Below are 12,844 nucleotides of genomic sequence, written 5' to 3' on the forward strand. Positions count from 1 at the left end.
CATGAAATATAAGTCTTCCAGACTCTATAATATATCTCTCTAGATACAGATTTACGAGCCTGTAACATAGTATTAATCACGGAGTCAGAGAAACCTCTATGACCAAGAATCAAGCGTTCAATCTCCATACCTTTAAATTTAAGGATTTCAGATCCGGATGGAAAAAAGGACCTTGTGACAGAAGGTCTGGTCTTAACGGAAGAGTCCATGGCTGGCAAGATGCCATCCGGACAAGATCCGCATACCAAAACCTGTGAGGCCATGCCGGAGCTATTAGCAGAACAAACGAGCATTCCCTCAGAATCTTGGAGATTACTCGTGGAAGAAGAACTAGAGGCGGAAAGATATAGGCAGGATGATACTTCCAAGGAAGTGAGAATGCATCCACTGCCTCCGCCTGAGGATCCCGGGATCTGGACAGATACCTGGGAAGTTTCTTGTTTAGATGAGAGGCCATCAGATCTATCTCTGGGAGCCCCCACATTTGAACAATCTGAAGAAATACCTCTGGGTGAAGAGACCATTCGCCCGGATGCAACGTTTGGCGACTGAGATAATCCACTTCCCAATTGTCTACACCTGGGATATGAACCGCAGAGATTAGACAGGAGCTGGATTCCGCCCAAACCAAAATTCGAGATACTTCTTTCATAGCCAGAGGACTGTGAGTCCCTCCTTGATGATTGATGTATGCCACAGTTGTGACATTGTCTGTCTGAAAACAAATGAACGATTCTCTCTTCAGAAGAGGCCAAAACTGAAGAGCTCTGAAAACTGCACGGAGTTCCAAGATATTGATCGGTAATCTCACCTCCTGAGATTCCCAAACTCCTTGTGCCGTCAGAGATCCCCACACAGCTCCCCAACCTGTGAGACTTGCATCTGTTGAAATTATAGTCCAGGTCGGAAGAACAAAAGAAGCCCCCTGAATTAAACGATGGTGATCTGTCCACCACGTTAGAGAGTGCCGAACAATCGGTTTTAAAGATATTAATTGATATATCTTCGTGTAATCCCTGCACCATTGGTTCAGCATACAGAGCTGAAGAGGTCGCATGTGAAAACGAGCAAAGGGGATCGCGTCCGATGCAGCAGTCATAAGACCTAGAATTTCCATGCATAAGGCTACCGAAGGGAATGATTGAGACTGAAGGTTTCGACAGGCTGTAATCAATTTTAGACGTCTCTTGTCTGTTAAAGACAAAGTCATGGACACTGAATCTATCTGGAAACCCAGAAAGGTTACCCTTGTTTGAGGAATCAAAGAACTTTTTGGTAAATTGATCCTCCAACCATGATCTTGAAGAAACAACACAAGTCGATTCGTATGAGACTCTGCTAAATGTAAAGACGGAGCAAGTACCAAGATATCGTCCAAATAAGGAAATACCACAATACCCTGTTCTCTGATTACAGACAGAAGGGCACCGAGAATCTTTGTGAAAATTCTTGGAGCTGTAGCAAGGCCAAACGGTAGAGCCACAAATTGGTAATGCTTGTCTAGAAAAGAGAATCTCAGGAACTGATAATGATCTGGATGAATCGGAATATGCAGATATGCATCCTGTAAATCTATTGTGGACATATAATTCCCTTGCTGAACAAAAGGCAATATAGTCCTTACAGTTACCATCTTGAACGTTGGTATCCTTACATAACGATTCAATAATTTTAGATCCAGAACTGGTCTGAAGGAATTCTCCTTCTTTGGTACAATGAAGAGATTTGAATAAAACCCCATCCCCTGTTCCGGAACTGGAACTGGCATAATTACTCCAGCCAACTCTAGATCTGAAACACAATTCAGAAATGCTTGAGCTTTCACTGGATTTACTGGGACATGGGAAAGAAAAAATCTCTTTGCAGGAGGTCTCATCTTGAAACCAATTCTGTACCCTTCTGAAACAATGTTCTGAATCCAAAGATTGTGAACAGAACTGATCCAAATTTCTTTGAAAAAACGTAACCTGCCCCCTACCAGCTGAACTGGAATGAGGGCCGTACCTTCATGTGAACTTAGAAGCAGGCTTTGCCTTTCTAGCAGGCTTGGATTCATTCCAGACTGGAGATGGTTTCCAAACTGAAACTGCTCCTGAGGACGAAGGATCAGGCTTTTGTTCTTTGTTGAAACGAAAGGAACGAAAACGATTGTTAGCCCTGTTTTTACCTTTAGATTTTTTATCCTGTGGTAAAAAAGTTCCTTTCCCACCAGTAACAGTTGAAATAATAGAATCCAACTGAGAACCAAATAATTTGTTTCCCTGGAAAGAAATGGAAAGTAGAGTTGATTTAGAAGCCATATCAGCATTCCAAGTCTTAAGCCATAAAGCTCTTCTGGCTAAGATAGCCAGAGACATAAATCTAACATCAACTCTAATAATATCAAAAATGGCATCACAGATGAAATTATTAGCATGCTGGAGAAGAATAATAATATCATGAGAATCACGATTTGTTACTTGTTGCGCTAGAGTTTCCAACCAAAAAGTTGAAGCTGCAGCAACATCAGCCAATGATATAGCAGGTCTAAGAAGATTACCTGAACATAGATAAGCTTTTCTTAGAAAAGATTCAATTTTTCTATCTAAAGGATCCTTAAACGAGGTACCATCTGATGTAGGAATGGTAGTACGTTTAGCAAGGGTAGAAATAGCCCCATCAACTTTAGGGATTTTGTCCCAAAATTCTAATCTGTCAGGCGGAACAGGATATAATTGCTTAAAACGTTTAGAAGGAGTAAATGAATTACCCAATCTATCCCATTCCTTAGCAATTACTGCAGAAATAGCATTAGGAACAGGAAAGACTTCTGGAATAACCGCAGGAGCTTTAAAAACCTTATCCAAACGTATAGAATTAGTATCAAGAGGACTAGAATCCTCTATTTCTAAAGCAATTAGTACTTTTTTAAGTAAAGAGCGAATAAATTCCATCTTAAATAAATATGAAGATTTATCAGCATCAATCTCTGAGACAGAATCCTCTGAACCAGAAGAGTCCAAAGAATCAGAATGATGGTGTTCATTTAAAAATTCATCTGTAGAGAGAGAAGATTTAAAAGACTTTTTACGTTTACTAGAAGGAGAAATAACAGACAAAGCCTTCTTTATGGATTCAGAAACAAAATCTCTTATGTTATCAGGAACATTCTGCACCTTAGATGTTGAGGGAACTGCAACAGGCAATGGTACATCACTAAAGGAAATATTATCTGCATTAACAAGTTTGTCATGACATTTAATACAAACAACAGCTGGAGGAATAGCTACCAAAAGTTTACAGCAGATACACTTAGCTTTGGTAGATCCAGCAGGCAGAGGTTTTCCTGTAGTATCTTCTGGCTCAGATGCAACGTGAGACATCTTGCAATATGTAAGAGAAAAAACAACATATAAAGCAAAATAGATCAAATTCCTTATAAGACAGTTTCAGGAATGGGAAAAAAATGCCAAACATCAAGCTTCTAGCAACCAGAAGCAAATGAAAAATGAGACTGAAATAATGTGGAGACAAAAGCGACGCCCATATTTTTTGGCGCCAAATAAGACGCCCACATTATTTGGCGCCTAAATGCTTTTGGCGCCAAAAATGACGCCACATCCGGAACGCCGACATTTTTGGCGCAAAATAACGTCAAAAATGACGCAACTTCCGGCGACACGTATGACGCCGGAAACGGAAAAGAATTTTTGCGCCAAAAAAGTCCGCGCCAAGAATGACGCAATAAAATGAAGCATTTTCAGCCCCCGCGAGCCTAACAGCCCACAGGGAAAAAAGTCAAATTTTTGAGGTAAGAAAAAATATGATAATTTAAAGCATAATCCCAAATATGAAACTGACTGTCTGGAAATAAGGAAAGTTGAACATTCTGAGTCAAGGCAAATAAATGTTTGAATACATATATTTAGAACTTTATAAATAAAGTGCCCAACCATAGCTTAGAGTGTCACAGAAAATAAGACTTACTTACCCCAGGACACTCATCTACATGTTTGTAGAAAGCCAAACCAGTACTGAAACGAGAATCAGTAGAGGAAATGGTAAATATAAGAGTATATCGTCGATCTGAAAAGGGAGGTAAGAGATGAATCTCTACGACCGATAACAGAGAACCTTATGAAATAGACCCCGTAGAAGGAGATCACTGCATTCAATAGGCAATACTCTCCTCACATCCCTCTGACATTCACTGCACGCTGAGAGGAAAACCGGGCTCCAACTTGCTGCGGAGCGCATATCAACGTAGAATCTAGCACAAACTTACTTCACCACCTCCCTTGGAGGCAAAGTTTGTAAAACTGATTTGTGGGTGTGGTGAGGGGTGTATTTATAGGCATTTTAAGGTTTGGGAAACTTTGCCCCTCCTGGTAGGAATGTATATCCCATACGTCACTAGCTCATGGACTCTTGTTAATTACATGAAAGAAAGTGGGGATTTTTCCATTTTTTCCTCATATTTTATAATTTTTTTATAGTAACATTATAATATATGATAAAAATAATGAAATCTTTAGAAAGTCCATTTAATGGTGAGAAAAATGGTATAATAATATGTGTGGGTACAGTAAATGAGTAAGAGGAAATTTACAGTTAAACACAAACACAGCAGAAATGTAAAAATAGCCTTGGTCCAAACGGACAGAGAATGGAAAAGTGCTGTGGTCATTAAGGGTTAAAGAGCATTTTGGGACACGGTATCCTGATCCATCCCCATTGTTGTTGGAGCTTGGATGACTGTTTGATTCCAACCTGCACTACCTTGCACCAAGAGGGGTGCTTACTTAAATGTGAGTGAAACATTTTATGTACACCTTCAATACAAGTATATACAATACCTAGGACCATGTGGCACTTCTGTTTCCTCTCATCATCCACAGATAACTTTATAAATTACACGTATTATCAATTTTTCTTTGCTATTTAGCTATCTTTATTTGAAAAGCAAATCAGCAAGCGCTACCCAGGTGCTGAACCAAAATGGGCCAGCTCCTAAGCTTAGCTATGAAGAGAACAAAGAAAATTGATAATAGGAGTAAATTAGAAAGTTGCTTGAAATTATATGCGCTATCTGAATCATTAAAGAAAAAAATGGGATTTAGTATCCCTTTAAATGAATTTAAAGCGGTTCTTTTGTATGCAGATATGTTTTTATTGTTGTTAGTATATAACATGCAAACATGCGCAAATTGACATGTATCCCCTTTAAAAAAAACGGAAAGCACTAATCTTGATACTGAAGAGCAGCAAATTACGTCAAATGTTTTGACATTCCAAAATAATTTAAGTTACATCAATTTAGTTTACATAGCACAGCAGGAACTAAACTTTATATAGAATTAATACTGATGCAATAAAAGGACATTAAAACTACCTGTTGTTTTGTGTAACCACTGTGCTTGCCCCAGGCCAAAAAGCTATTTCCATAACCTGGCAATTTGCGAGATTTGAAACCTAGATTACAATTTTTTGCTGTTGGCTTTGGTTTTAGATGTAGTTGTATTGCTTATTCACTGATAGGAACCATGGACCCATGTGTTTTGGACGAGTAAAAACAAAACCAACATTAACTGAAAAGATAAAGTGTTCTATTATCTCAGAAATATACTTTTTTAAACTACGACCTTTTGGATGGAAAAAATAAATATTTTGTTTTCCATAATCTTTTTTTTTTACAGGTATACTGCTGTGAAGTCAAGACAAATCATCCATATTGCTCGTCATCCCCCAAAAAAACTACATACAGTATAGCAGCCTGTTACAGATTATCATTATAATTAAATAACATACAATAAAATTATATTTAAATAAGCCACAATTGCCCATTCTCTCTAGGAATATCAGAACCAACACAATCATGAATCAATTAAATCGATTGAAGAATGATAGAGAATGATTACTCTACATAATCAATGCCAAAGTCGTATTCAAAAGCAGAAATGTAAACAAAATGTGTTAATGTGTCAGGAACTCTTGTCTCATTTCCAAGCAACAGCTAGTTTCTTTAGCAACGCTATTGTGATGGCCACGTGGTATTTGAGAGAAGACATTTCTTTCTGCCTCATTATTAAATAAAATAAAACAGAAATATAAGAATAATGGACCCCATAGAGAGACAGAGAGAAAGAAAGGACCAACAGGAAAGATGGCTGTGTATTTGTGTCATGGGACTGAAGTGAAAGTGCATTTGTGACGGACACAGGGTATTTCCCTGAGAATCCTACAGGGTGTGCAGACTTTGTCACAGCAACTCCAGTCAAACAAGTCTACCCAGAGGCATAACTTTTTTTCACCTTCTGCAATGAGATTTTTTTTTTTGTAAAAATCTGTCTGCAAGTCCTTTTTGAAATTAAAGACCATTAAAACTGTTTCAATTTTGCTGGCAACATTATTGCAATATACATTTATTATCTATTTTGCTGCCTTTTGTTGTAAAATACATCTAAATTTGTGCTTGTTGTTACTTTCTACTAGGGAGGTTTGGGTTATACTTTTAGCAATTTATGCAAGCTTTTATTTACTTCACCCCCCCCCTAAGATTGTCAGTAGTCACATGTTTGTAAAGAGTGGATTATCAGTATTGCATCAACAATCATGACAGCAGAAGCATTATTTGCAATAGTAACTAAGTTTAATCAGTGCTAAATCATTTGTAATTTGTGACGTGCTGGGATTGGAATACAATGACAACGAGGAACGCATGCACAGTGAGTATTTTTGGTCAGACAGCTGATAGAACGTCACTTCCGTTTGCTGATCTGATATGTTTGCTAACCTAATAGAACAGTGGAAACGTTAACTCACTGAAGAAGAGAGGACGGCCACGGATGGCTCGGAGGCACTGAGTTAGCAATATACTTGCGGCACATATGAGTTTTAACACCATTTTTTTAAAGTAAATGATTAAACAAATGTTTTATTTTATTGATGGTAAAATCTTAGAGTTTGTTATTTACCATCATTTTAACTAAAAATATAAAATTATCCTTACAGATCTACTAAAGTGACTCATTGACAGCAAGAAATAGCGTTACTAATACAAGGGTAAAAATAACGGAGATATGATCCTAAAGTGTCACTACTAAATAGTGGAACTGAAGCAGTTTCTATTAGTGGACACAATTGATTACCAGGTCCATCTATGTGTTTTGAGGACTAAAATACAGTGCTGCACAGAGCCATGGTGCAGATGAACCTAAATACAAACAGTAGAAAATCTTCACTGACTTTCTGTAAACTATTCTTTCCTATGGCTTTACTGAAGGGCAGCAGTGAGATACTTCTGCACTACTCTGCATTCTAGCTTTTATTTACTAGACCTCTGCTCATTTGCTGTCTATCCTGCCCTCCTGTTTCACCTGACCTTCCTGTATGCTGCTTTGGATTTCCCTGACCTCTCCTTGTCTGCTTTATGAGTTTGAGACGTTTATCTCTGGTGCGTGCCTCGGTTTTCTCCAGTCCAACTCCTGAGTATTTCTACTTCACATTGTACTTGTTGTTTGCTAACTCCAGGTATGATTTGGTTTGCTCTGCACAAGATCACTTGGTCTTTATTTTAGATCAGCGCTGAAACCCCTTCCCAGCACTCCTGCCTGTTCCAGTAGAACAGCAACTTTGGTTTTATTCCTCCTGCTCATCTACCAATTATTTTTGTAGTTCTGGACTACTTGTTTATTTTTATTTCAGCAATTCTGAGCATATAATCTACTTGTCCTATTACAGTGACGGTTTTGTATTTCTTGCCCATACTGTGCTATCAGAAATTACATAGGTTTTAGCACCTTTCAATAATATCTAGCAAATATGTTGCTTTGCTATGCAAAAACAATGCAGTTCTCCCTGGCATTCAAGAGGTTAAAAAACAGATGAGCCAGTCTCCTGTGTTTATATTTTTCCAGTAGGTGGATATACTCTGTGCCAGTATGTGGATATACTATGTGCCAGTATGTGGATATACTCTGTGCCAGTAGGTGGATATACTCTGTGACAGTAGGTGGATATACTCTGTGTCAGTAGGTGGATATACTCTGTGTCAGTAGGTGGATATACTCTGTGTCAGTATGTGGATATACTCTGTGTCAGTAGGTGGATATACTCTGTGTCAGTAGGTGGATATACTCTGTGACAGTAGGTGGATATACTCTGTGACAGTATGTAGATATACTCTGTGACAGTATGTAGATATACTCTGTGACAGTCTGTGGATATACTCTGTGACAGTCTGTGGATATACTCTGTGCCAGTCTGTGGATATACTCTGTGCCAGTCTGTGGATATACTCTGTGCCAGTATGTGGATATACTATGTGCCAGTATGTGGATATACTATGTGCCAGTATGTGGATATACTATGTGCCAGTATGTGGATATACTATGTGCCAGTATGTGGATATACTCTGTGTCAGTATGTGGATATACCCTGTGTCAGTATGTGGATATACCCTGTGTCAGTCTGTGGATATACTCTGTGCCAGTCTGTGGATATACTCTGTGCCAGTCTGTGGATATACTCTGTGCCAGTCTGTGGATATACTCTGTGACAGTCTGTGGATATACTCTGTGTCAGTATGTGGATATACTCTGTGACAGTATGTGGATATACTATGTGCCAGTATGTGGATATACTCTGTGTCAGTATGTGGATATACTCTGTGCCAGTCTGTGGATATACTCTGTGCCAGTCCTGTGGATTTACTCTGTGCCAGTCTGTGGATTACTCTGTGACAGTATGTGGATATACTATGTGCCATACTGAGCTTAATAGTTCCTGAGATATTTATTTTTACTCCAAAAGTTATATCATTATTATAAAAAAAATCATCCAGGAAAAATCTCAATTACCACTTAGTTCATTAGTCAATAAATAGAATTTTTATGCACTTGATGTGAGATAACCAGGGTACATCTACCAAGTCATTTTTGTTCAGCTGTAATAAATATTCCTACCCAAGGCTGGTAGTTATTTCTAAATCTCTGTACATTTTAAAAGCTTTGACTTAAACAATAATTAAAATGTTATAAAAAAAATATTCTTAAAGGGACCATGAATTTTTCTTTCATGATTCAAATAGAACACGCAGTTATAAACAACTTTCTAATTTACTTCTATTATCAAACTTTCTTCATATTCTTGGTATCTTTTGTTGAAAAGCAGGGATGTAAGCTCAAGGGCGTGCAGGTATCTGGAGCACTATTTGACAGCTCAGCAGTTTTGTAAGTATGTAATTCATTTGCAAGAACACTAGATGGCAGCACTATTTCCTACCATGTAGTGCTCCACACACCTGGGAAAGCACTTGCTGATAGCCCATCAATCAGCACTGATTTTTTCAACTCTGCAAACACTAAAGAGCTTGTGACACATGCACAGTTCTGAGCCTACCTATGTATGCTGTTCAACAAAAGATACCAAGTCAAAGACTAAAATAGACTGCATCTAGTGGTCCATAAACATGCACGCTCCTAAACTTTGGTCCCTGCTTTGTAACAATAGTCACCCAGAGAACAAAGAGAAATTGATAATAGAAGTAAACTAGAAAGTTCTTTAAAATTGTATGCTCTATCTGAATCATGAAAGACAAATTTGGGGTTTTATGTCATATCTACATAGGTTTACTCATCAACAAAGAATACCAAGAGAGAAAATCAAATATTATTTGCATGATAACTAACATTTTTGGGAAATCATAAGACACCTTTTCAATTATAATTTACCTTTCATTAAAGCAAAATACTAATTTAGAGCAAGTAATATCAGATTGCTGTATTTTGCAAGCATTATACCACGTCTACCCATTGTAAATGAGCTTGAATTCCCCATAATTATCACCAACACTTGCAATACTTATATAAAAAAAAAAGTTTCTTATTAAATGGATAAAAAAAATGCTTTTGCTGATATAACAGTAGACATTTGTAATGCTGCAACGTAAATTTATTATAGACTTTTATAATCACATACAAAATATGCTTTTCAGTATTTAAAGGGATATTATATCCCATAATGTCCTTTTGTCATTCAGACAGTGCATGCAATTTTAATAAAGTTTCCGTTTAATGTCTATCATCAAATGTGTTTCGTTCTTATGGTTTTCTTGTTGAAGAGGTACCTTGGGTAAATGTCTGGAGTACTAGATGGCAGGAAATAGTGCTGACTTCTAGTGCTCTTGCAAATGGAATAAACGCTTTTGCAAACTGCTGCCATATAGTGCTCTAGACATGTGCACGTTTCCTGAGCTCACAGTCCTGCTTTTCAACAAAAGATGCCAAAAAAAAATTGATAATAGGAGCAACTTAGAAAGTTGTTTAAATATGCATGCTCTGTCTGAATCATGACAGAAAATGTTTGGTTTTCATGTCTCTTTAAGTGCATTTAATAAATGTAGTTGGCTGTTTAAATCCCCTTAAACTGATTTCTTTATACTCTGTTGAACCTGCCGGCAGCACCAAGAAGGATTAATGGAGTTCTCTGTTTCTATAGCTATTTCAAAGAGGCAATGGTAAATACATCACTTTGGCTGAGTAAGATACTGAGGTCATTGGGGGCTCAGCCAAATCTTCATATTTTCAGTGAGGAAATGTTGGCATGCACATCCTTTTTCAATTTCTGATTGTGTGACCCAATAGTCATGTTTACAACAACTCCTAACAATAAAAATGTAGCTGGTAATCACAAAAAGTTACTTAACCCTTTAAGGACACAGCTTTCAGTTTGCTCAATTGTTTTATAACGGAAAAATTCCGTCATATGTCCTTAAGAGGTTAAATCAGCTGAAGGTTCTGTGATTTATTAGTTTTAAAACAGAGAATTAACTATTAAAAGAAAACTTGCAATATTAAACTTTCAGCAGCTTGATAGTTAATACAAATCTGTTTTATATTACTTTTTTCCAACACCCCCCCCCCCCTTGTCTGTCTGTAGCAGGAAAATGTCTAATGGAAGCTATTTAGGAAGTGTCACACTGTATTTTTTTTTAGTTCTAGCACATACAGGACTGCTTACTTATCCAGCAACGGCAAATTAGTATTCATTAATAGGCAATTAAATAGCAATGAAATGAGCAACAGAGCTGGTCACATGGGGCAAAGGGGGGTGTTGCTGCATGCTGCTCAGGACTATAACGACAGAGCAGGTAATCCTAATAAGACTAGTGACCTGGAAAGTGGCATATAAAGTCCAGCTTCTGACTAACATTGTAAAAAGGAATTATCACAGTGGCTAGAATGTCATATAAATCAAACAGGACAGCAACAGGAGCAAAATCTGGAAGCATGGAGGCCTGACATTATAAACAAGGACAAGGTAGCAGTATTGGCAGATCATGAACTTCACATTTGGCAACCATCCAAGTGTCTGTAGATGCCCATCAAGGGGAGGGCGGATATGGGAGGGAACTAGGTTAGTTTACATGAAAATGTCTGCAATAAAATACTGGTTGGCACACTCTCCCATATGACCTGTCTCAGAAATGTTTTCATCAAGAATGCAGGAATCTCTTAAGCTGAGAGAACAAGTTGTATTCTTTAGAAAAAGACAAACGAAGCAGGGGAAATAGAAAAAAAAAAAACAACTTTCACATAATCCAAACAGAATAGCATTACTGAACATTAAACCCCTTCAGGGCCAGAGTATCTCATTTTAAATCCCTAGAAATAAGAAGCTGAGCGCTAGAAATAGTCGTTCTCAGACCACAATAACTACACAGTTTCACCACTTTTGATTTAATATAATGCACATTCCTCTCTGCTAAACAAATCAACTTTACTGTTACTTATTTCAGTACATATATTATTTATGTGAATATATATCACAAGTTGTATATGATCAAATAACATTGAGCAACATAAATTAAACATTCCTGAAGTGAAGATACAGACATACAGCATATATATCATCAGCTTCTGATAAAGCAAAAGTTTAGGTAATTATACGTCATATAGATTTTATATTGCTATGTATTTTACCTATAGTGACATTTATAAACTACTATTAAAGAAACCATTTGTTAAAAGGCAATCATTTAAATCATCATTCAACAAACAATATCATATAGCACAGACACTGTAATTTGCAGCAATTGTAATAAAACAAATGATATATGTGTACTGTCTAATGTAGGTTTACAAGTGCTGACAGCTAACAGTTCTTATTCTAACGTGACACATAAAATGCATCTAATAACTACAGACTACTTTTTCATACAAATACATAACACCCTGTTAATCTTTAGCGATAAATAAACATGTCCAAACCCCTGGCATATCTGCAGAAAAACAAGCTGTTTACCGAAACCAACCAGCCGTAGAGGTAAAATGAAATATAAATGACGCCTAGCAGAAACATCCACTGCTAAAGAGATCAGTGATATTATTGCACAACCCGGTGGAAGAACAGAGAAGGCAGACAGCTCTGATGGGAACTTCTAATAATTATGTTATTTCATCCACAGTGGGATATGGAGGGGTCCCAGGCAGGCAGTTGTAAATAAGAGAAGGGGCTGAAGCTCTCACCTGACTGTCAGATGCACTGTAGCAGCGGCAGCGGCTCAGGCACAGCAGAGTTTGCACAGCTGATTGTGCAGCAGGGCGCTGGGCTGTCCTGAAATGACCCTGGCCTGGGGAGGACGCACTAGGATAGGGAGGGCGGGGGAGAGTCAAGAGGAGGAGGAGACAATGCAGCCTCTGCTTCATCACTACAGAGACACTGTACATATACAATACACTCCTCATCAGGGGCGCAGGCCTGGAAACTGCTCCAGCACAACAGAGAGCTCTGAAGAATTAATTTATTAGAAGACTCTAATATAATAATTCATTATTTATATCCGATATGAAAAAAGCATTTTATG

General features: G+C 37.7%; 1 protein-coding gene across 1 annotated transcript in view; it reads right to left on the bottom strand.

Moving 5' to 3' along the window:
* THRB (thyroid hormone receptor beta) overlaps positions 1-12,589 on the bottom strand; it is a 622,225-nt gene extending 609,636 nt beyond the window's left edge. The window contains exon 1 of the mRNA XM_053714233.1: positions 12,507-12,589. The gene's annotated coding sequence lies outside the window, so the exon portion shown is untranslated. The remainder of the gene's footprint in view (positions 1-12,506) is intronic.
* Between the last annotated feature and the right edge of the window lie 255 nt (positions 12,590-12,844).

This window comes from Bombina bombina, chromosome 5, assembly GCF_027579735.1.
Source record: "Bombina bombina isolate aBomBom1 chromosome 5, aBomBom1.pri, whole genome shotgun sequence".
In the NCBI taxonomy this organism is placed as follows: domain Eukaryota; kingdom Metazoa; phylum Chordata; class Amphibia; order Anura; family Bombinatoridae; genus Bombina; species Bombina bombina.